Source organism: Manis pentadactyla, chromosome 4, assembly GCF_030020395.1.
Source record: "Manis pentadactyla isolate mManPen7 chromosome 4, mManPen7.hap1, whole genome shotgun sequence".
Lineage (NCBI taxonomy): Eukaryota > Metazoa > Chordata > Mammalia > Pholidota > Manidae > Manis > Manis pentadactyla.
The window spans coordinates 72,915,407-72,939,737 of NC_080022.1; the positions used below are offsets into that span (position 1 = coordinate 72,915,407).

The window sequence follows — 24,331 nt, forward strand, 5'->3', positions numbered from 1 at the left end:
GGGTGGCAGGGAGACTTGGCTGGTTCTCAGTGTCAGTGTGGCTCCCGGAAAGACTTCCGCCAATGAATTTCCTATAAGCGAGTCAGCATTTCATAGCAAGGATGACGCCCTTTAGCACACAGAATGATTCAATGTGGTAAAAATTCGGATATTCTGTTAAGGAGATTTACTGGCTTAAAAAAATGTTGGTCATTCACAGAGGAAGTTTAAATTCTGGGCTCATGCACAAAACTTTCAGAGCAGTCTCTCCTGTATCCCAAATTGGTTTGTTCTTGGAAAGGAGCCCATGTCTTGAACTGACTTTTTGCATTCAAAATGACACTTGGTCATTTGAAGTGTTCTCTGTTATTTTTTCTTTTCCTTAACCAAAGAAAGACATCCTTATACAAATGCAACATATAAGAAACAAAGACTGTCAAAAGAAAGCCCTAGCAAACCCTCCCTTCACACACATGTGTGCGCTCACACACACGTGGCTGCTCTTAAGGGCATAATGTGTATAATTCTCATAGATTTTGGGGTCTGCCTAACTTGGCATTTATTAATGTATTATTATGAACAAAAAAGCCTGGACTGTACATAGGACTTTACATTTACTAGCCCTGGGAAGTCAACTAATGTTGATACATGTAGTTGTCCCTTAGCCATTGTAACAATTTCATAGACCTTCACTGTATGACTGACTGATGGGCCATAATTTATTTAAATAGTTGGTGTGGCAGACATAAATGGATGCCCATCCAATAGCCACCTTCTACTCCCTCCACTAGTGCGGCCCCGGTTTTGTTCAGGTATGCTCGGTCCCATGTGATCAGGGAAGGAAATCCCCCTTCCCCACCCTGACCCCGGGTATTGCATCAGGACTGCCTGCAGCCCGCATGACAACCCACTTCCTTCCCAGTGATACGTCACTTATCAGTGGTAGTAACTTCATCTTCATCAATGATACTCAAGGACAAGTCTTCATAGGGTGGTGGGAGAGCTTTGAGAAAGGGTTTCCTTGATAATAAAAAGAAACTGTGAGGGAAAACACTTCTCTTCTTTGGTGGACATCACTCCTGAGCGTGAGAGGGAGGCCTCGCCGACACCCTGACGATAGCAGAGCAGAGAGGAGGGAAGCCCCTGAAGAGGTCCCTGACTGCTGAGTCACCAACTCTGGTCCCCTCCAGACATCTTGTTGGGTGTGACTATAAGCCTCTGATTGTTTAAGCTATTTTTGTTAAGCCAAATGTTACATAAAGCTAAAGGCATCCTAACTGATGATTTACTCTTGGCCCTTCCTTATATCTATAGGCTTTATAAACAGCATAGTGATAACAACTTACAAAGAAGAAGAAAGTACTTTGAGATGTGAATAAATGAAACAAGAAACAAATATTTGGTGGGAATATAACTTTCATCCATTTACCTAACATTTACTGGGTATACAGCACTCGGCAGGACACAGGCTGGCTGGGCATAGTAACAATGGGACATGGTCCCTGGCCTCAAGGATGTCACATCTAGCAGAAAGAACAATGCACACAAATAATTCTGGTGCATTGTAACTGTGCCAGAGAGCCTAGGAATATAAGAGCACAGAGGGTAGTCAGAGAAAGCTTCACAGAGCACAAAATATCTGAACTGGGTTTTGAAGGAGTTTTCTATTTGGAACTGCCTCCAAAATTGAAAAGCACCAAAGTTTTTGAAGCCTAGGACTATCAGTCAGAAAATTTATAGCCCCAAATGGGACCTGAGAAGTAACAGCCATTTGGCATCTTGGTTTTTATGTCCTATGAGAGGAAAAGCAGCCCTTAGCAGGGACCCATTGGAGATGCCCTGGTGATGCCGACAGGCCTGTCCGTTCCACGGGAGCTGTTTACCTTTGGAAATCCCCCACTGCCACAGTAGTAAGAGCTGCCAGCCTACAGAGAGTGAATTTGCATTGGCAGCACCAGATCTGAGCTGGAAACAGTGAAGTGTAACCACTGCATCATACCACTAGGAGACCATGCTGTCTGCCTCTCCCTCATGACAGGCTTAACACAACAGGTTGACCTCAGGTTGACAGGACCCAGGCCTGACCTGCTGGTGGGTCACTCAAGGCAACCCCAGTGACTACTTGGACCTAGGGACAAAGGCAACAGCCCAGAGAGAAGGGCCTGGGTGATTGGGTTACTGCCACCTGACACTCTTGTGTTTATGTCACAAGTTAGATTCTCACAGGAGGCCAGTTCTTAATGGCTTCCACTTCCTTCTAAAGTAAAGTTCATACTACCACTAGATGCACACAGCTCTCTTGTCCAGGATTTTAAAGCCTACAGTAACGTGACAAATAAGCAAAAGGCCACAGTGGCACTGCCGTGCTGGCTCCTTAAGCCTCATCTACTCCTCCGGACATGAAAGAACTATCATAATTGCACTCACAATCAAATGTCAAGAAAAGGCATAACCAGAGCCCAAGGGCCCTTCCATTCTGTATATAAGTACTTCTTAGTTTCTATGTGCTACAGTGATGATAACTGAACAGGAGATTCAGATTGTTCTAGTATGTCAGCGCACTTGATTGCATATCCTAGGTTTCTGCATATGTGTCTAGGAACTTATTTACCCTCACAGACACTCTCATGTCATCTGCCTAGAAGCTACATTGTCTTTATGCTCTCAAAAGGTAGAGACCAGACCTCTTGGCATGCTGTGGGAACATGGGCTCTTAAATAAACAGAAGATGGTGATGGCTCAGTACTAGCAACAGGAGCCACAGCTTTTTGGGGTGAGGAATAGTGAAGCCAAAGAAAGGGAAGAAACCCCTCCCCTGTAACATTAGATAGACTGTAAGAAACTGTTCTGAATTTTGGCCAAGAAGTCGAGTTTAGCAGTCACACTGAAATTTTTTGTAATAAATTTTTGGCCTCGGAGTCAGAAATTTATTCAACATATATCTGTATGTATATCTATATATATCTATTGCACACACACACACACACACACACACACACACACACACACACACACACTCACACTCACACAGTTGTTTATATTCCTGTTTGTTAGGGGCTGGGAACAGTGCTGCGTCCTGGAAAGTACAGCTGATCAAGGACTTGCCATCTATGAGTCGGAGAATGAACGGCAATTCCTCCATTCCTGAAGGCCTGCTACCCTCCAATTACCCACTTTGCCCCTCCAATTTTCCAACAGGCTGCATGGAAGGGAATCTGGGCTGGGCTACTACACATTTTCCACTCCCAGAACAGAGGGCGGGCGATGTCACTCCAGCCCAGCTTCCCTGGGTAACTGTGGAAATGGGACATTATTTCAAACTTTAGGCATACGTTCTCTGCAAAGGGAAACCTGTGAAGTATATATTCAATTTTATCCTTCAAATGTCAAATCCCACTTGGATTCCTCTGGCATTTAAACCATTGCTGAGCATTTTCATAAACCCTATTTCATCTAAGGCATAAAAGACAATTGCAAGATACACCATCATTTTACATACCACTAAGACAAACCAGAAAGTCAGGGCTAACAATGTCACACCATCTGCAGCAAGATGCATTTTGATTTCAGAGTTGGAGAAGGCAAAAATAAATGTACTTTCTAGAATCAGTGATATCCAAGGACTTATCTCGCTAACATGACTATGAGTTCCTGGAGGACAGGAACACAGACGCCACTCTTCTCCACTTTGTTGTGCCTGGAATAGTGTCATGTGCACAGCTAAGTACAGAGTGAACAGTATGAATGAATGAATCAGTGGATGAATACATGAGCTGATACAAATCTATGTTCCTCTCAAAGGTAAGTGTGCTGAACAGTCAATCAGCCCATCCAAGTAGAGGCAAGAAGGTCCAGATTGGGCCTGGCTTTTCCTATTTTCTGACCCTGGAAACAGCCTCAGAAGCAGAGGGAGAGAGCTCCCAAACCTCTACTTCTCCAGCATGTAGAGCAGCATGAGCCCGCTCACCTTAGCCTGGTCAGCGAACTGCTGGTCAGACACACCAGGATGCCTGGATCACTGGAGACCTATTTATGCTTCTCCAGAAAACTGGTGTGTAATATCAAACTCCTGAAAGTAAAATCACATTTTAAGTGGACTGTGGGAACAGGAGACTATTTATAGGAACCTGCTGGTGAGTTTCTGTGTAAAGCCAATAGCCACCCCAGATTTATCTATTTTATGATCTTGGATTTTTGTCTATCGTGTCCCCACAAAGCAGGGCACACCCTTACACTGAGTCTTCCCACAGGAGAGTCTTTGTCCTGGGTCCATGGCTTGGTGCTTTTTTGCTGGGACCAGCCTCTTTCCCTTGAGGTCCAACTCTGCTGAGGCCCCAGTTAGAACAAACCCCCTCCCCCAGCCACCAGGGCTTCCCTGTAGTGGAAGGAGCAAAAGGAAACTACATATTCCTTTGTTTAATTTACTTTCGAATGAAGTTATTTCTAACAACAGTTGCATTTCAACTTTAGAGAGATGGGCCACAGTGATAGTACAGGTATGTACCCTGCACAGAACAGAGCGTAAGTGAGCAGGCCACATGCACGTGGACGGAGGGGGCTGCTTCCTACACGACCCATATGTTCCCAGCATCTGAGACATTGCAGGTTCTTTACCACCATTTTGAGGGAATAAAGAAGTTAACAAGACTCAGACCCAGGCCTCACAGTCTAGTTACAGTAAGCTGTGCTGAATGATACAATGCAGGTCAAAGGCTGCCTCAACCTGAGAGAGGTGGGGAAGGTTTTACATGGGGTACAATCTGGAATTTGAGTCTTAGAAGAAAGGGGATGGGAGAAACGCAACTGGGTAGTGAGAGCAGCATATGCAAAGGCTCAGGAGTACAAGAGCACAGGGAGCCCTGGAATTGTTGGTCAGAGGGCACTCTGCAGTCCTTCCCTCTAGTCCACCCAGAGCTGGTAACAGTAAGGTGGAAGACATCCCTTGGCAGAGCCCATAATTGCAAGGTCTCCACGGAGTCCTAAGCTAGGCCTCTCAGTTTCCCTCAGACCTATGTATCTGTGGTCCTCCCTCTGGTCCTGCTGCTGTTGGTGCTCCAGGCTTATGGACGGGAAAGGGATCCACACCCCTGAAAAGATCTTCTCCCCTATAGTTTTGCAGGCTAGAGGGTGAGAGAAGCAGGAGAGAGCCAGTTAGGTTCCCTGAGGATGGTTCTGGGGCAGGGCTGTGACACCAATCAGAAATGCCAGGTGACTTCCTCATACTTGTTTAGTTCTCTCCCGTTATTCTTCCTCAGCTCTCACATGCTTGTGAAATCTGCAGGCTCAAATTTGCCTGAACTGCTTCTCTGAGTCTGCCCCCAAGGTGTGATAAATGTTCTGCAGAAAACCCAAATTTTCATGCCCACTTCAGAGTGGTGAGAGGCAACAGAGGCAGCGGCTATGGGTCTCTGAGGCTTGGACTCAAGAAACCCTGATCCCTGGGCTCAGCTCCCACCATCACCAATGAGCAATCCTCCCATTCACTATTTGAAGGCAGGTGTCATCTGCTTTACTTCTTAGTATTATTCAGGAAGGATAAGGATGACAAAACTCCAGGGCTGAGTCTCGGAACCTTACACTTGGGAGAGGTTCGGAGATTCCCGGCCCCACCTCCTGCCAGGACTCCTTCCCCACCGCCCTGATCCAGGCCTTCATCACTGACAGAAACGGTGCCCACCTGCTTCTATCTGCAGATCATGCTCCAGAAGTGTGAGCCTTTCTTCTGATTATTAACTTGAAAACCCTCTCTCTCTAACTTCTAGTAACTTCTACTTTTCCTCCTGGCATTCCTCAGAATGAATTTAAACCTCTTCTACATGTTGTATTTAAGTCCTCTAAATTATGTGCTCCATCCCCACATGTACTCCCAACCTTTTCTTTTCTTTTTTTTTCCTTCCTAGGATAAACATTTACAGTGGGTACAATGATTCCTCACATGGTCTGGTGTTTGGGCTTTCGTTCCCCTGATTGCTTGTTGCCAGATACACATGAGTTTGTCAAGGTCCCTCAAAAAAATGGTATGTTGGTGGGTGAAGAGAGTCCTCTAGCTCTTCCCTGAATGCCAGCTCCCTTAAGGTACCTAAGTGTACCTTTAGTGAAATATCCACCTTCCTTACTGAACCATGAGCACATACTCTCCTGTCTTCCCAGCCCCCTACACAAGTAGAGACTTAAATTTCAGAATCCAAGAGACAACATGGTACAGGAGGATGAGGTCCTAACTTTCTTGGTACCCCCAGACCCCAGCACAAAGCCCGGTAATCAGCCAAGACACCTAACTATCTGGTCAATCAACCGATTCATTTGTTTACTGAAAGCAGGCTAAGCTTGCATTCAGTGTCTTAGCGCTATGTCAATGCTTACGGTTAACTGAAATCTTATGGCCTTTTTTCATATGACCTTATTCTATAAGGGTAATCTGCCCCTTGTATTAGCATTGTTGACTTTTCTTAATGTAAATTTAGGATTTGGCATTTGTGTAACAAACCCTTCCAAAATTTGGTGACTTAAAACAATAATTTATGATTTGTCACAGTTTTATTACTTACTCAGCTAGGAGCTTGGCTGGGCTGAAATGTCAAAGGTGGTCTCTTATCCTCCAGGGTCTCTCTTCTGTCACTTCTCATCATTCAGCAGTCTAGCCTGAGCTACTTTGGAGTAAAAAAGCTGAAATCTAAGAGGGAGTGTTCCAAACAGACAGCCCCAGTGTGCAAAGGTCTATTAAGCCTCTGAATGGGTCACATTTACTAATGCCTCACTGGCCAAAGCAAGTCACATGATCAAGCCCAGCATTAATGCGGGAGGTCACAGGTACCAGGACATGTGGTTCATTGGGGGTCACCTATGGTACAGTCTACCATGTTTATTCTTATTAAATTTCATTGCTACGCTTTTGAGAGGGAGTATTTTTTTTCATGCCTTTATAAGATCTAAATATTTCTGGATATGGACAAGCCTGATGAATCAGGTTGATGAGGAGGAGGGGATGCATCATTTATTGTCTACTGTGTGCAAGGTTGTTTTTTACATATTTATGATTCATGGAAAAATCCTAAGGAGAGAACTGTTATTCCTGTTTTAAAGATAAGGAAAGTGAGGTTCAGAGAACTTATTTAAGTTCAGAGAACTTACTTAAGATCGTTGGAGGCAAAATCTCAAGGCAAAGTCTCTGATTCCAAAGCAAAGGTCTCTAACTTCAAATCCCAATAAGGAACCCTGGAAGTCAGACAATGCAAAATAACTTTTCTTTCTCTGCAATTATTTAAATGTTTAAATCTCAGTTTGTCCTAGGGTATTTTGGTTTCTTTTGTTTTAGATAGCAAATTCCCCTGATTGGTGAAGGAGCCCTAAAGTGCTGATCACACAGTAAGGCCGGGATGTTTAAATATCTGAATGAAGGTTCTGATGAGACTTTACATGCACAGCTATAAGGCAGGGTTTCTATACAAAGAAGCTTGGTGGAAGTTGAAGTCAGTCAACTCCATCCATACTGTCTGAATTGCCAGCCTAATTAGCCTTCAAGCAGAGAACTATGCTTTCTTCTTTATCTGCTCTAGTAAATTATTACAGGGCTCTTCTGCCCAGGGGGAGATCATTAACTACTTGGGAGGCTGCAGAAGGCATCTGGCAGGTGCAGCAAGGTGAACCAGGGCAGCTCTGGTTGGGATAGTTAGGACAGCAGAACGGAGCTCCGCGGGTAGCTTTCACTGTTCAGCCACAATGAGTGAAAGGTTGGGGAAGAGGGCCTCCCCTGTCCAGTGGCAAACAAATTTTAAACTCATTAGGTACCCATTTGCCTGATTGATTGAATGTGTGCCATACGTACCTGCATTTACCCACACTCCCTCCTTCCTTTCCTGGAGGGTGGAACTACTGGGTGACAGCCTTGTCACCTGTAAAAGTAGAGGCCGGGGCAAACATCAGATTGGTACTGGGGAAACACCTGTGTAGATGACACAGGAGAGCAGGAGACGTGGATGGGCATCAGCTAACCTCTTCACCAGCCCACCTCCTTATGTCCTGGATGAGGTGACACGGGATGCCAGGTGACATGGCCAAGGCCACTGATTTTGTTGGTGCCACAGCTGGGACTAGAGTCCACATGTCCTATTTTTAGGGCAGGGCTTTTTCTTTGGCCTGGGTGCTGTGCCAATCTCAGTAGACTTAATGAGTGTATGGGGTGGACAGTGGCAAACACTTTTCCCAAGGAGTTAGGGGACTGGAGGGTCTACATCTTGACCAATAGGCCAATAACTCACAGCCTCATGTACTTATTCCATCCTTTACTTATTGTTCCTTTTGGACAGCGGTACAGCTATTGGAGATTTCTTGTGCCTGTGAGTCAGCTCTCGGGTCTTCCACCCACAGAACGGACCCAGGTGAACCCTTAACTCCTTCCCTGCCCAAGGCTCTTGGAAGGGTTCCTGAGGTGGCATGTGGTTCGTCTTGAGAGTCATCCTCTGCCATCGCGCAGGTGGCACCAGAACTCAGCCTTGTGCAGCCTCAGGTCTGTTCTGACCCCACAACACACATAAAATTCACTTTTTTTGACTTGGTAGGTGACACCTTCCCTAGGTGGATGGTTGTACAGCATGCCAGCTATGGTGTTAAACCTGGTGAGGAAAGGGATGGATGGAGATAAAGCCAAGGAGGAAGATTTGTTCATGATGGTCTTGACTTATTTAATAGACAGGTACCTACTTTTTACGGAGAAAAATGCCCAGGGCTAAAGATTCCTGTATGTTGGGAGGTCATCTTCTGTGAGAGGCAGAGGAGAACAAATCATTTTAATTCACTAGGAATGTGAGGTGTGAGAGGTCACAAGGCATGGTCAAGGCCCGAGACGGGACTAGAACCCACATCTCCTACCTCCCAGGACAGGCCTTTTTCCTCAACCCTGGAGCTGTCACTAACCTCAGTAGGTATAAAGAGTGCATTAGGCACATCTTGCAAGTGATTTTCTCTAGGGGCCAGGAGTTTGGGGGTGAGAGAGGAGCCAGACCACAGAGCCTCTGCTTCTGCCTAGAGCAGCCAGAGGGGGCGACACAGCAGCTGAGCCTGGGGGACGGGCTGACAAGGGCCTAGAGGTCGGCGGTCCAGGCGGAGGGCACAGCGTGGGCTGAAGTGGGGACGCACTGTCGGCAGCGGCAGGCTGCTCTGACTAGTGGTCTCCCTCAGCCCCTCCCAGGGCACTCATGAACCCGGTGCAGAGCATCCGCTCTCTGTTCCTCCCTCGGGGGGGCCTCCCAAGGACATCCAGAGAGCTCTGTCTCAGGTTCTTATTGTCTGAGGTCACCGAGCCTCCCGGAGTATGTCAGGAATGTAGAGGCCTGACTCACTCTCTTCCTTGAGTTCACAGTCTGAAGTTCATAAAATCGCTTTCCCCTTTAGTCATTCTTATTCAAACATCGGCCCACATGCTTCACAGATGGAGCTGGCAGGAGGAGTCCTGGGACACACTTTTTTGCTCAGGATGTGAAAGTAGATGAGGAGTTATTCACCAAAAGCCAGGCCCCTGCTGCAGGGGCCACCTAAACGCACAGGGAATGGCTGGCAGGCTCAGAGGGCAGCGCCCCCCGGCAGAAAGGAGAGCGTGGGAGTCACGTTTCTGTGCTCCGGTTCCCTCATCTCCAGACAGGGGCAATAACCACGCCCACTTCAGAAACGTGTGATGAGGATTAAATGAGTTAATCCATGTAAAGGGTTTAGAATACTGCCTGACATATATTCAGCAGTCAGTAAATACTAGTTTATTATTAATATTATTGCTCATAGTTAGCCCAGAGTAAGTTTTCTAAACACAAAGTGATGGGGGAGAGAGGGAGTCTTCCTGGGACAGGACTGTGTGGGTCCAACGTGACAGGAAAATGTCCACTGCAGGGGGCAGGGCTGTCTGGATGAGGAGGACAGGGGACATGGCATTCGGACAATGGGGAGGGAAGTGCCGAGGCTTGGAAGAGAAGAAACTCAAGCATTACATCTGGCCAGATGCCAAAGACAAAGTTTCAACTACAGTACTTCTTCCAAGATGGAAACAGGTATCAAAATGTCCAGGGAAGAAACACAGGGGACACAAAAAGGACATTTGGAGCATGCATTGGACATACTAACAGCCCAGTATGAGGTTCAAAATTGATATTACTCATCTTGTGTCTCCTGCTGCCTCAGCGAATGGATCAAATGTTATTTTCCTCCTTTCTGACCCCAGCTCATTGTAGAGAATGGAACATGCCAGGAGACTTCCAGATCAAAACCCCCATCCACACTGCCACAGAGTTGGTTTTGAGATATGTCCTTGGCCACACCACCGGTTGTCTTGACTCAAAACCACTGCTGGAACTCTCTTTGGACGTCTCACAGCCTTTCAGCGCATTCTTCAGGGAAACTCACTCCTGCCCCACTGAGACAAGGCACGCAGCATGGGATGGAGCAATATGCAGAGAAGGTAAGCACACAGCCCTGCAGCGCCTCCCGCGAGTGCTCCTCTGCCCAGAGCTTTCCTCCGTCCTCCTCCTCAGCCCCTAGACCTCCCCCTCCTCTCCGCCAGTGGGAAAGGCCGAGTCCCTGTCTCTGTGTGTCTGTTGTTGCAGGGACAGCAAGGTAAGGATCATACAGGAATTTGAAGAGCCTTTTTTTAAAAAGTGAAAGTAGTCCTAGTAAAGAGATGATTCAGGGGTTTCAGGGAGGACAGGAACTGAAAGGAGGTGTTGCCGGTTCAGAAACATGGCTGAATAGACAGGAGGGGAAGGCCACGTCTGTCCTATTTTCAGACCAAGGAGAAGATATAAATTACATTAATCTCCCATTTCATGAAAAGTAACTGGAGTGTTGAGACAAGGTGATTCTCGAAAGAAGGAAAGGTTATTAGATTTCTTATGATTAATCATTAAAATTCTTCAATTTTTAAACTAGCTTTTTAAAAAATAATAAACTATATGTGTATGGCAAATAATTCAAACAGTGTAGGAAGAAATGAGGTGAAAAGTAAAATACCGTTTCTTCACTACAAACCCTCCTCCCCAGACCTTCTGAGCCCCACTCACCAGCAGAAACTCTTAATAGTTTCTTCCTTATCTTTCTAGAATTTTCTATGTACATTCCAACTTCTTCTCACATTACTCTCCTTATTCACCCACTAAGGTCTTCAGTGGGATCTGGCATCAGTCTACTTCTTTTGCCAGGAAAGCTCTTCTAGTCTTTGCATCGCTGGCTCCTTCAGTATTCTGCTACTACCTACTCAAAATTGTGACCTACTCAGAGAGGTCTTCTGTGACCTCTCTATTTACACAGAAATCCCACCACCACCACCATTCTCTAACCCAACACTCCCTGCTTACCACTGTCCACTCTTAGCACAATCTCTGGCATGCAGAAGGTATGTGATAAATGCATGATGAGTACACACACAAGTTCTTTCCCCAAAATATAAATGGGATGGTATTATACATAGAATTCTACAAAGATGATGATAATGATAATTAACATTTCTTAAGCACTTACATTCCAAGGACTATTCTTTTTACATGCATTCTTTCATTTAATTCTTACAATCCCATAAATTAGGTACTAATACTATCCTACTTTATAGAGGAGGAAATGAGGTGGAGACACAGGGAGGTGAAGTAACTTCCTAAGATCACACAGCTTACAAATAACAGAGCCAGGACATATAAAGTTACCTTGATCTTAAAATGACTGTTTAGTCTTAATTAACATGTTTTTTAAAAAAAAATTTATTGTGGCAAAATACATATAACATAAATCTTACTATTTTAAATATTTTTAAGTGTACAGTTCAGTGGCACTATGTAGGTTCACATTGTTGTGCAATGCCCACCACCATCCATCTCCAGAACTTTTTTTCATCCTCCCAAGCTGAAACTCTGCACTGATTTAACAAAATTTCCCCCACCCCTTCTGCCTCCAGCCCCCAGCAACCACCATTCTGATTCCCACCTGAATGTGACCACTGCAGGAGTCATACAGGATGTGTTCTTCTTTGGCTTATTTCACTTAGCACAATGTCTTCTTGATTTAATGTTATAATGAATAATTTTATTGACTAAAATATTTGTGCACATGATTCAAAATTCAAAAGGCACAAAAAGACAGAGTAAAAAGCAAGTTTCCCTCCTACCTCTGTCTCCAGACACCTAGGGACAACATTTTATCCTAGTATCTTTTCAGAGATGTTCTATGCGTATATAGTTATACACTTACATATATTTTTTACACAATTATTAGCATATTCTAAATACTGTTCTGTTTCTTGTACTATACCCATTTAACTATATACCTAGGGGATAGATCCATATCCTATGTACCATTGTACATAGAACTCCTTTCAGTAAATTACTTTTTATTCAAATATAGTATACATACAGAAATATGCATATACTCTAAGTCTACAGCTGTATAAATTTTCATAAACTGAACACATTCGCATAACCAGTAAGCTGATGAAGAAACAGATCACCAGTTCCCCCCAAATCCTTCTCTTGCTCCTTTCCAGAAACTATCCATCCCCTCACCAAGGATAACACTCTTCAGACTTCTTAACAGACTAGATAAGTTCTGTCTGTTTGTGATGTTTAATGAAGAGAATCATACTGCACGTACTCTTGTGTCTGGCTCATTTCACTCACCATTATGCTGCTGAGGTTCATCTGTGCCATTGGATTTCAGGCGGTGCTTGGCAGTATCTTTGAACCAGTTGAGGCCCTTCTTGCTGCTGCCAAGTCCACCCCTGCGCTCTGGAGGTCTTGCATGTCATACACACAGTCTCAATTGCACCCTCACAATGCCTGAATTCCTTTCAATAGCTTTGTGAATGCCTTAACGAGTCCACAGGTAGTTGAAATTCACCTCCAGATGTATCTAATGATGAAAAGCATCAGCCCTGTATGGAGATTTGTGGAGAAAGTAATGTTGGAGGAGAGAGGGGGAGAAAGGAGCCACAGGTTTCCTTTCTAACCAGCATCTTTGCAGCCATAGCCCTGTAAGACATGCATTCTGAGGCCTCATTCACCCAGCCAGGGAACTCAAAGCTCAAATTCCCTGAACACAAGGAATCACAACAAAGCACTGGTTTGCATTCCCTTCACAACTGTTACTTGTAAAGTGGAGTCAAAACTACTTCCAAGGAAAGAGCAAAGCAGCTTTAACTAATATTAGTAAAGGGCCTAAGAAAAGTTAATGTATTACATCTGTTTGTTCTCTTGGGCCCTAAGATGAGGACAAAATGCCAGTCTGGGAAAGGAATTATATTATACAAGGCAGGACCAAGGTACTATCCACAGGACAAAGTCAGACATACCATCCAGTTTGTGTTGCCCACTTATGAAGCTGAAATCCCAGATGACAATGAATCCTCAACCTCACTCCCATCCCTAGTCTGGTAGGGACATGAGGATCTATTTCCAGATATGAGTTATTAAGCAGCAGAACTAGTCCGCACATTTGTGTGGGGCCAGTCACCAAGGCTCAGGAGGCAACAGTCAGAACTGCATTCCCAAGCACCACATGCTGCCTGCACTGGGTTCAGAAGAGGGGGAAGCAAAAGATGTGCCTTTCTGAGGACTCTGTTTTACCTGAATAATACTGTGCTTCTAGTTTTGGCCTACTGCATTCCATTTTCCCACGTGGGGCCTTTTCCTGGAAGGCTTTGTTGCATGGGCCTCAGAAGACCTCCTCTCTATCTACCTGCCAGTCTGTAATAAATAATTATAGGCTGCTGGGTATCCCTTCAAACTGGTCCTGAGCTCATTTAGTTATTTTAGTAGCAAAAAAGAAGTTACAGAAAACCCAAGATAATCCAAAAATCATCCCCTGGCTTTTACTTAGGATGTGGAAGGAGAGAAAGGGAGGAAAGAATAAACACAAGAAGAGTAAAGAACTTATGGTAAAAGTTAAAAACAGACCTCATCTCAAGTCCAGAAAGAATATTATTGCATATAAATGCTTTATAAACATTGTCTTTGATGAGTAGTTGGGTACCACTACCACATAAGGCGTGTTACTGTCTAGTGACCTTTCAATCTGGCACCTGTTGGAAGGTGTTGTGCACCAGTGCAGACAAAAGGAAAGGGTACAGGGGAGGGGGGGGCCATAAACTCCCATAGCCAGTCAGGGACGGGGACAGGTCTGCCAAGGCAGAGGCCACTCCTGCGTGACTACTTATCCCTATCTGGCTGTATTCCACAAAATTGTATCACCTTCCTTCCTGGAAACTTCTCTAAAAAGAGATTAGTGATAAGAAATGCCAATAGGGAAGGTTTTCACAGGGGCCCACAAGCTCAACTGGCTGGAATCTGAAGAGGGCAAACACATGGAATGTTCACCCTGAATGATTGAACAGAAGATAAGCAAACATCAGGTAGCAGAGCAAATGCACAGGAAATATGATCTACCTTCCCTGGGAAGGGCTATCATTCTTGAATTAATTTTGAAGTAGGAGGAGGTTCTTACCGACTCTGGGGTTTTGAACCCAAGTCTGAGCAAAAGTTTCACTCTGGATTCCAGGAAGAACAGTACAGAGTGCAAGGACCAAGGCTTTTTAGGGCTGGTAGTTTTTAAAAATCAGCTTCATGTGAATAGAAGTTCCGAGAGTCAACAGTAGCTGGCAGCAGACAACCTCTCCAGGTACAAGGATAGCAGAATCTTTGACTGTTAGGACAGAAGGTATTTAGAAGATGGCCCAAGGATGAGTCCTTCGTGTTTCAGATGAGGAAACCTAGGTCCATAAAGGGTAAAAGGCTTGTCCAAGACCACACAGCTGGTTCATGGCATGGCTAGGAGCAGAGCTGGCGAGCTTTCATTCACATGACTTAGCCAATGTGTAAACCAAGATCAAAATAGTTGGGGCAGAAAGAAGGGGAAAACTTAAGGGCTTCGAAAGTCAATAGTCATCCGATCGGTAGATACACAGCTAACATCATTAGCCAGCTAAACATGCTAATGCCCTCAAAATAAGAGGATATTGCACTAATGTAACTTGTACCAGTAGCCATTTGAGGCAGACATTTTTTTCAGGTTTAAGGTTCTAGTAGTAATATGTATAACAGAAAGAGATTTATACAACATATATCCCATCTAAATACACACCTTACCATTCTATTAATGCAGATTGAATAAGTGATCTTAATTTTGCAGGAAAAAAAACTTCAATTGAATCATACACAGAATGATGACAAAGCTATATGGCTTGCAGTTTGAAGACAAAATTGGTTAGGTTCCCCCTCTCCTTTTTCACTATTTATGGATTTTTAAACAGTGACTTAAGACATAAGGTGTTGAGAAAAGACAAAAGTCCTTTCAGTCAGCCCTACTCAGAGCAAATACACAGGAAATATGATCTATTTCTCACCCTGGCAGGGTGAGAAAAAGTTTGTGGGGTTATAGAGGCCGGGGGTTGGAGCAAGGAAGAAGCGCAGACCCAGGACAAGCATGGGTGAGCAGGAGCATTTTAGATGCTTCTTTCTGAGGGCCTTTCAAGGGGCTGAGAGAAACTAGAACAGCAGGTGGAGGGAGGATACAGACTTGTTTCCTATTGTTTCTTAATGTAGGTTAGAATAGTAACTGTGCAACACTGACAGAGATCTCTTGTATTCTATTCAAGTAGATGAATGACACACAATCACAGCCATTTAGTCTAGAAGGAGCTCATAAATCACCTAACCTAGCACCTACATTTTCCAAGATCAGAAAACGGAGGCCCAGATAGACCCAGTAACTTGATAAAGGTTAGTGAAAGCTCTCAGCGTGTTTTGCCAACCTCTAGTGTGTGCATTGGAGAGGGGAACTGGGGGCAGGGTGGAGCAGACAGCATTCCAACAGGTCATGAATCTTTCAGAATGCAAGCCATACAAAAAAAAAAAATGTATGCAGAGTACTCCCCTGGCAGATTTCAATCTGCATGAATTACCTTGAACATTTAAATGAAGATTTTTAAATGTTATAAATATAACAATTTCCCAGGCCTTCACAAGTGTTGCATTGAGAGTGGGTAGCAGGTGTGAGCGCTTTGGAGATGGGTCTTCTGTTCTCTCACATGTGCCGGATCCTGTGTTGACCACTGGTGGCAACATGGTGTTGGGGATCAGAGCCAGATACTGCTCTACCTGGCAACTGTCACCAACTTGCCGGGACTTGGCACCCTCGTTGTTTGCAGTGGACAATCTTTCAATTCCTTTGACAGGCGAAGTCTATACTTTTCAGCAATTGTGCAGTCTGATGACAACTGTCTACAAAACCAAGTTTGGCCAGCCCTGCACACCCGTGGCCTTTCCAATGTGCTCCAAGCCTCAAGTCCCAAAAAATAGTTTGATGACTGAGCCCACATCCTTGGAGCATAATTAGGACCGCTGTCACCACTCCAGAACAATGGCTACCATTTATTGGGCATTTACTATGTATGGTGCTCAAGACCTACTGTCTTGTTTCCTCTCAACGACAATACATGGTAGGGTAATCGCTCCTGTTTCAGACATAGGAAAGCAAAGGTCAGTCATAGCCCAGTAACTCACCCAAGGTCACCTGGCTGATAAGTGGCAGAATTGGTTAAATTCTTAACTCCTTGTTAAGACTCTTAACTACTCTGCCTCTTGGGTTAGGATCCTGGCAGGTGGAGTGGCACCTGTGCACCCATGTTCCAGACTTTAAGTTATTACCAAGAGCCCTCTTAATTGCAATATTTGTTGGAAGGCCTGTTTTCTGAAACTTCCTGTTTGTCATGCGTACATATGACTTCCTTCAATTTCTTTGCAAGTTTCCACCAAATAAAACCATATGCACTTCCATAGCAACACTGAAATACAAACATGGTGTAATCTTTGTCCACTGCAGTACACAGCTTGCAAGTTTTTTAATTAAGAAAAAAGCCCCTAACAAAAAAAAATCACATCTGTATACATTTGGCCCAAATTCCACTGTAACAAATACGAACACAAACTTGGGTTCTTTTAAATCTTGTCTTCTGTCTTCTTTGCAGGGTAATAGTTTTATAACAGAAACTGGGTTGCAAGACTTGTGACGAAGCAAGGCCCCAGTTGGGTGACCGATGAGCTGCGGGCTCGGCGCGGGCTTCCTGGGAGACAAATGGCCACTGCCCTCCGCGGAGCGCCAGTCCCCGACGATAGCTCTCCGCGCGGGGGCTGGACGCGCCCTCGGCCTGTGGAACCCGAGAGCTGCTCGGAGGACGAAGCCCGGCCAAGTACCCGCGAGTGGCCGGGCGCGACCCGACGCCGGAACCGCGTGTGGCCGCGGTAAGGGGGCTGCTGGCCTCCCGGCACGGCCGCTCCTCGCGGGGACTCTGCCGGCACCGCGCCCACACCGCACGCTCGCGCGCGGGGCGTGCCGCATCCCATTTTACACCCCCCCCCACCCACGGCACCCCCCGGGCGGTATCGTGGTGTCCGCCGCATTTTACAACCGAAACCTCCAGCTGACTTGGCTGGAAAGGAGGAGTGGAGGGATTTGAGTGCAGGACTTTTTTCTTTGATTTTGCTTACGACGTTCCCGGCTCTTGGGCGCTGGGGAATCTATCTGCCCCTACGCGACCTGCATGGTGCCCCCTTCCTGGATCAGACCGGGGGGAGGTGAGGAGCGCCCCCAGGGAACAGACTGGGTTTGGAGGCTTCCGCGCTGAGTGATGCAGGTAAAGGCGGGTTTGTCTGTCTGCGGTCCCTGCTTTCCCCCTCTCCACGCCCCCTCCCCCCCGCCCGCTTCTCCCTCCTGCCCGGACCCCCAGCGTTTGAAGGCTTCCTAGGACCAGACAGATGGGACGCCCCTGAAATGAAGACGTTCCAAAGCAGCTTGGCAACTGGGGTTGGGCAGTGGGTTGCTCTCGTTCTTGCAGGGGAAGGTCCCGCACTCACTAGCTGAAGGGGGAAATAATTTCACCTGGTAAATGCCAGTTCACATTCATGAACCAGAGAAACTTGTTAGGACCAGATGCCAAACCCGGAGGAAATGTTCCTCTGTGGCTTCCTCCCTGGACTTGATACCCAACGGTTTAAGGTTGAGGGACAGTCAAGTGGTGATACAAGAGAATCTACTATTTCTAAACTACTTAGTAAGTGCCAGGCACTCTGAGAAGCTCTTTATGATCGTTTACCCTCACAAACCCAGGAGGCAGATCATAGTAGTATTCTCATTTAACTCATGAGAGATCCAGAGCCCATTCTGCCCAGGGTTTGGACTCGAGAGCCTGCCCAGGAGTGATTTCCCCACAGAAGGGGGTGCGGGCCACCCAATGAGACACACAAATAAGATTGTGCCAGGAGAGCCCACATTACTCCTTAGACATTCAGGATATTTTGAACCAGCTTAAGACAGTGTCCCCCACTTCTTGTCCAAATCCAAAGAGGAGACCAAGTTTCAATCAGGAAGCCTCTTTTTTTTTTTTTTTTTATCAATTGTTTTTTGTTTTCAGAACTGGAGTGGAAATGACCCAGTTAGGAAGGAAAATGAGCACAGCTTGGCTTAGTCACACAATTAAAACATGTAAGCTGGCCAAAGGTACACACTCCTCCTCCCCTCCCTCTAGAGAGAGAAGGGCCCTGTTTGACCTGGAAGCTTATTAAAGCATTCCACTGGAGAATTCCCTGACCCTTCTGAAGGGACACTGTGAGAACTTTGTTCCTTAGAATGCACCCACACAGAGAGTTTTGTGCAAATACCAAGCCATTATTCTATAAATGCAAAGAAGCATTAGGGATGGTATGTGAACAAAAGCTGGACAGAGGATGCACGCCCAGATGCTGTCTTTGGCCAGGTTACAATCTGAATGATCTCATGTTTTCTGGCTCCTTCTTGCTTTGCTTTCCCAATTTGGTTTGAATATTTGCATTACTGTATTATTTTCCCTGTACAATTGACGTTGTCTGTACACAATTAGGTCATTTTCATAGTTGGGTGAGGAGACACTTTAGACATGAGATGGGGTCCAGCTGGTAGCTGGCTCCTCCTGGGGCGTGCATGTAGATTCCCATCTACTTGTCCCAAAGACTCTACCTGCACCCAGGATCTGAAAGGTTCAATGTAGGTCACCCAACCAAGTGGAAAGAACTATGACATCCCTTTGTAATGGTGGGTAAGCACATCTTGTTTCTCTAGGTTTTGAGTTGATTTGCTGATCATACTGTTACTTGGGCCAATTCTAATTCTCTTTTGCTATGCTCCAGACAAAGGGAAGAACTATTTCCTGGTGGCCTGTGGCTTCTTGGATTGTGGAAGGTTTGCTGAAGCAGACCCTGGACATGGGACAAGGAAAGGGAAACACAGGGTGAGGAGGAAGGGCAGGCTGCCTCCAGAAGCAAGCCCAGACATGCATGTAGATGTTCCAGCCAATGCAGAGGCTGGACTTTGAAGTAGGTCTTTGAAGAGAGAGAAAGGGGATCCCAAAGGAATGGAGGCTTATTTTGTAGATGAAAGCTGATGAGGGCCATCTTCACAAAGTGCTCTGCAATCCTTCACTGGTGTGAAATCTCACTGACACACATTCTACTAATCCAGCTTTCTCAGCTAGCTGGAATTTGTGGTGCTTTGGGCAAGGCCAGGGCTAAAGTTGGTGTTTGCACTGCCTTTGAAATAAGGTTGGGCTCAACAAATGGAAGTGACAGGCTGCCATTAAAGTCACTGGGGAAGAGTGACTTTTAAAGTGCTTCATACACAGACATGACCATACATGGCTCACTGGATGAGCCATTAAGGTGGACTGGCTCTCTGGCTCAGCCTTCTCATTATTTTCTGTTGCTTCGTCTCTTAGTACTTTAGATATGAGTCTATGATGTTGGTGTTGGTTCATTCTTCTTCCCTCTTTTTACCCAAATGATTCATTCATCATTTACTAGATATTTGGTCACCTTCTATGTGCCAGATACTGGAAGTTACAGATGTGGAGGATGCTGGAGTTACAACAAGTGAATAAGGATCCTGCTGACACAGAGCTCACTTTGCAGTCTGAAGAGGAACACCAATGATAAAACGTGACAGGTGCCACGTGAAGGGAAATCTACATTCAAGCATTTAGTGATGGCTTAATCATGAGGTGGCTAAGCCTCAAAGAGATGAATACCTTGTTCAAGCTCTCACAGATGGCTGATGACAGGGTTGGAACCAAAGAGGTCTTTTAGGAATAGAACTTGGCTTCTTGCCGCCACCTCCTTCCTTAGGCTGCCCAGAGTCTTCTCATCCATTTACACATAGTTCATACTTCTCCCAAGACTGAGCTATTCCCACTGAAGTCAAATTCATATTTATCACTAAATCCAGATGTCTGCTCTATCTCTCTTTAAGAATTGACATGCTGATAAATTGAGCTGATGGATGTAAAAGTGCTTTGTGAGCTGAACTGCAATAAAAATCTAAATACCAAAAGTATTACCTAAGTCACATAGTAATTCAATCAATGAATCAGTCAAGGGGTTAATCACTAATTGATACTAGATTCTGTGAGGGCAAGGCTATCTTCACACACAGCATGGCCCCATCCCTAAAGGAATTAATGGAAAAGTTGGTGCTACAAGGTTAAAGACGAAAGAAAGTGGGAATTTACAGAGTGCTTATCATGTGGTTTTCCTTACCATATTTCAGATAATCCTCACAATAGTCTGGGAAGTAGACATTGTTTTCTTTGATGTGTGGATGGAATGCCCTCCCCTAATCCCTGTCTGTTCAAGCACAATACAGTATAATAGTTAAAAGCTTTAGATCAGAACTCAAACTGAATTCTTACCCAGGCACTGCTAATTACTTTCTCTATGACTGGGAAAATTACTCAAATTCTCTGTGCCTCAGTTCTAAAATCAAGCTGCCAAGAATAGTACCAATTTTATACTTTTTGTAAGGTAAGGTGACCATACATGTGAAATAACTGCCACAGTGCCCGGTCCAGAGTAAGTACGAGATAAAAGTTAGGTACGATTATTATTTTCCAGCTCCAACACCTTTTTTATCTGCAGAGCCTTTCCAGATGCTCCATCAGAAGTAGTGTCTTTTACCTCTTTATCCTCATAGCACTGTGGACATGCCTCTCAGCACATTTTTATGTGTACCTGGTTATTAGTGTCTGGCACAGAAAACCAATAAATGTTGGTGGTTGGATGAATGGATGTTTCTGCCTCCCAGAACTATATTACATGCTCATAGAAGGCAGGGAATATTGTGTTTCTAGCCAGAAGGCAGACAGAACATCTGGATATTCTAGATAAAATAGGAGAAATATATGTTTGACTACATAGACTGTCATGTAAATTAGGGAAGTCATCATGGGGACACATAGTACAGACAGACAGACACACACACACACACACACATACACACACACACACACACACACACACACACAGGAACTAGAATCTGCCACTGAAGGTTTCAGCTTCATGATTTGTAGGAAGTCTGTCTCAGTGACTTTGAGGCTTGGTTTTAGGGGCTTTTTGGAGGACAAAAGGCAATGCTCAGTGCCCTCAAAAGATGAAGAGCTGGAACTGAGAATTTTGCATTAAAGTGAGACTCACAAAGGGATATGTTCTAAGTGAGAGGGTAGACTAGGAAAAATTTGCCTATCTGCGATGAAGAAAAATGAGAAAACTTGTCTGTCTTGGCCTGGGTTCATATAATGTTAAAATCACAGAGTTTCTCTCATATAGGTTTGAGACTTGAAGGTATACTATCTACATAGTCTGGGAACCTTCAGCTGAAAAATTAATTTAAATCAGTCCCAGGTTAGTAGGATCCAAGGGCACCTGGCAAAAGCAGATCTTAAGGGACAGCACCTAGGCCTCACAGGTGTCTCACAGATAAAGCTTCACTGAACATAAGACCACAATCTAAAATGCCAAACCATTCTAAGGAAACAAGCTACCATGAGTCAAAACCAGTGGAAACCCCAACAGAATTAGACATTATATAACAATTAGCATATACCGAATATAAATTGTTTAAAATGTTTAAAGAAATAAAAAGGGGAAACAAATACATGAAAAATAAATAAATACAATCTAAAAAGACCAGGAAGAATTGAGAAAGAACCAAATGCTATTTCTAGAAATAAAAAAATATGTAATTATTAAAACTAGAAACAGTGAATGAATAAAAGTAGAATAGCTACAGATAAAGAGAGAATAAGGGAGCTGGAAGATAAATCTGAGGAAATTACCCAGGGTACAGCACAAAAAGAAAGGCAAAGAAATACAAAACATGAAATGTTAAGGGGGTCAGGAAGAAAAAATAGAATGAGAGAAAGGCAGTATTTTAGAGAAAATGGCTAAAATGTTTCCAGAATTAAGGACAAAGAAAGAAGACAATAAACAAGTGAACAAATTATTACTCAGGATATTTTCAGATTGTAAGAAGTGCTATGAAGGAAGTAAAAAGGTTATTTCATAGACATATTGGGTATAGGATTTCATTGAAGTCAAGTGAAAACATTTCAAGTGAAGGTGCAAAGTAAAAAGTGCAAAGGCCCTGAATGAGAGAAAATACTTGACATTTTTGAGGACAGGCAAGAAGCCCTGTGTCTGGAGCTCAGTGAATGAACCTGAGAGTGGTGTAAGATGTGATCTGAGAGGTGGGCAGGAGCAATGGATTTTTTTCTTTTTCTGAGGGCAGCAAGAAGTCATTGGAGGGTTTCAAGCACAGGAGCAATGTGCCCTGTCACCTGGGCTGTGTGGTAATGGACTGTAGTGGGGGTAAGAATGGAAGCAAGGAGCCCAGTTAGTGATTCCAGTTATCCTGGCAAAAGATGATAGCACTGGGACTAGGGTGACAGCTGTGAGTATGGAGAAAAGTAGATGGATTTAGATATAGTTTGAAAGTAGGAACAGGGTATTTGAAGTAGATGTAAAAAGTGAAGTGAAGTAAAGGGAAGGTAAGCTCAAGCGTGATTCCTAAGGTTTTGGATTAAGCAACTGTGTGAAGAGCGGTGCCATTTTCCATGGAGAAGAGTAGAATAACACTTGGGTAGGGATAAGGTGGAACATGAAGCAAGAGTTCTGTTTTGGGCATGTTAAGCTTGAATTGCCCATCAGACATCTAAGTAGACAGTTGTATATATGAATATGGAGGAGTTCAGGAAAATGAGCCCCAAGCCAAGGAATGGTCGTACTTTGAGACTTGTGTGTACACCAAGATGTTTCTATAGTGTAGGCTTGGACAGAGGTACACACAGGGGACAGACCACTCTAGGAATAGAGTCAACATGGCTTGAGCTCAGGAGACTCTCCCTGGCCTATTGCCCAGCCCAGAAGTGGAGCCTGGAGTCCTCCAGGCCCATTGAAACCCGCGGCTTTCGGTAGCTGCTGTAGTTTTAAACCAGTGTGCTTTTTGAGGGATGCCAGAAGACTTGGTGACAAACCCAGGCAGCTGTTGTGTGGGGACGGGTGGAGAGGTCGTCAAGTGAGTTGGCTCCCGCCCACTGTCGCCCACCAGCTCAGAGTGGTGTCTGAGAGAGCCAGAGGAGTAGGGAGTCAGAAACATGACACGTCAGGAGGTACAAAGGAAAAGGAGATTCCAGCATGAGGTAAGGCCCCAAAAATGCCATAGCCCCTTACATAAGCGAAAGTGAAACCTCTGAGGAACGAATAAACAATGGGTATCATATTGATATAAAAATACAAGAAGCTCACTCTGTGGTTGCTGACATACATCATTGTGGAAACAAAACCACGTCCAGAGTGAATATGGTTTAACTTGGAGCCGCATGACAGTAGCTCTAGGAAGTTCCAAAATAATCAAGAATAACGTGAACAAAGTGGTATTCTCCCTCAGGCTTGTGGCTTTGAGAGAAGGGACAAGCATCCCTCTGGGGAGGGGGGACAACAGTTTAAGGGGACCCAGTGACTCAAAGTAATTCATAGGAAAGAAGAAAAGGACCATAATTCAACTGACATTAGGATTCAGCTCTCAAGTCTATGAGACTGTAGGATTCTTTTCTTCTCAGCTACATACACACACATACACACATATAATCACTTGTATAAACATATGTGTATGTACATGTACGTATTCATATTCACTGAGTAGTTTTTTTCCTCTCATTATTTGGGAAACTAAGACTATCACTTTAATCCTGTACTTGACCATATCCATTTTGCATTGACCACTAGGAAACTCGAACCAAATTTTCAGCCCACCCTTAACTTATTAAGTACATAAAACTTTAGGTAGCATGCAGCTTGTGTGACTACCTACTTGGATGTCAAGTGAAGTAAGGCTATTAATTTCAGTCCCAACAGAATGAATTCAACAGGAAAAAGATCCTTCTTTAAAAGGAAATTGGGGTATTGTTAGGAAGTGGGATGGATGCTAATCAGTCAAAAACAAGACAAACAAAACTATCCCCTACAGCAAACTT

The 24,331-nt window shown here is 44.6% G+C and overlaps 1 protein-coding gene and 1 long non-coding RNA gene across 2 annotated transcripts in view; one reads left to right on the top strand and one right to left on the bottom strand.

The window, feature by feature from the left end:
* Window positions 1–12,317: 12,317 nt before the first annotated feature.
* ZNHIT6 (zinc finger HIT-type containing 6) overlaps window positions 12,318–24,331 on the bottom strand; it is an 85,037-nt gene continuing 73,023 nt past the window's right edge. Inside the window, exon 11 of the transcript XR_008997048.1 lies at window positions 12,318–12,877. The gene's annotated coding sequence lies outside the window, so the exon portion shown is untranslated. The remainder of the gene's footprint in view (window positions 12,878–24,331) is intronic.
* On the top strand, window positions 17,640–20,358 carry LOC130683376 (uncharacterized). The gene is made up of 2 exons (XR_008997050.1): window positions 17,640–19,261; window positions 19,830–20,358. It is a non-coding gene; the product is annotated as an uncharacterized LOC130683376 (long non-coding RNA).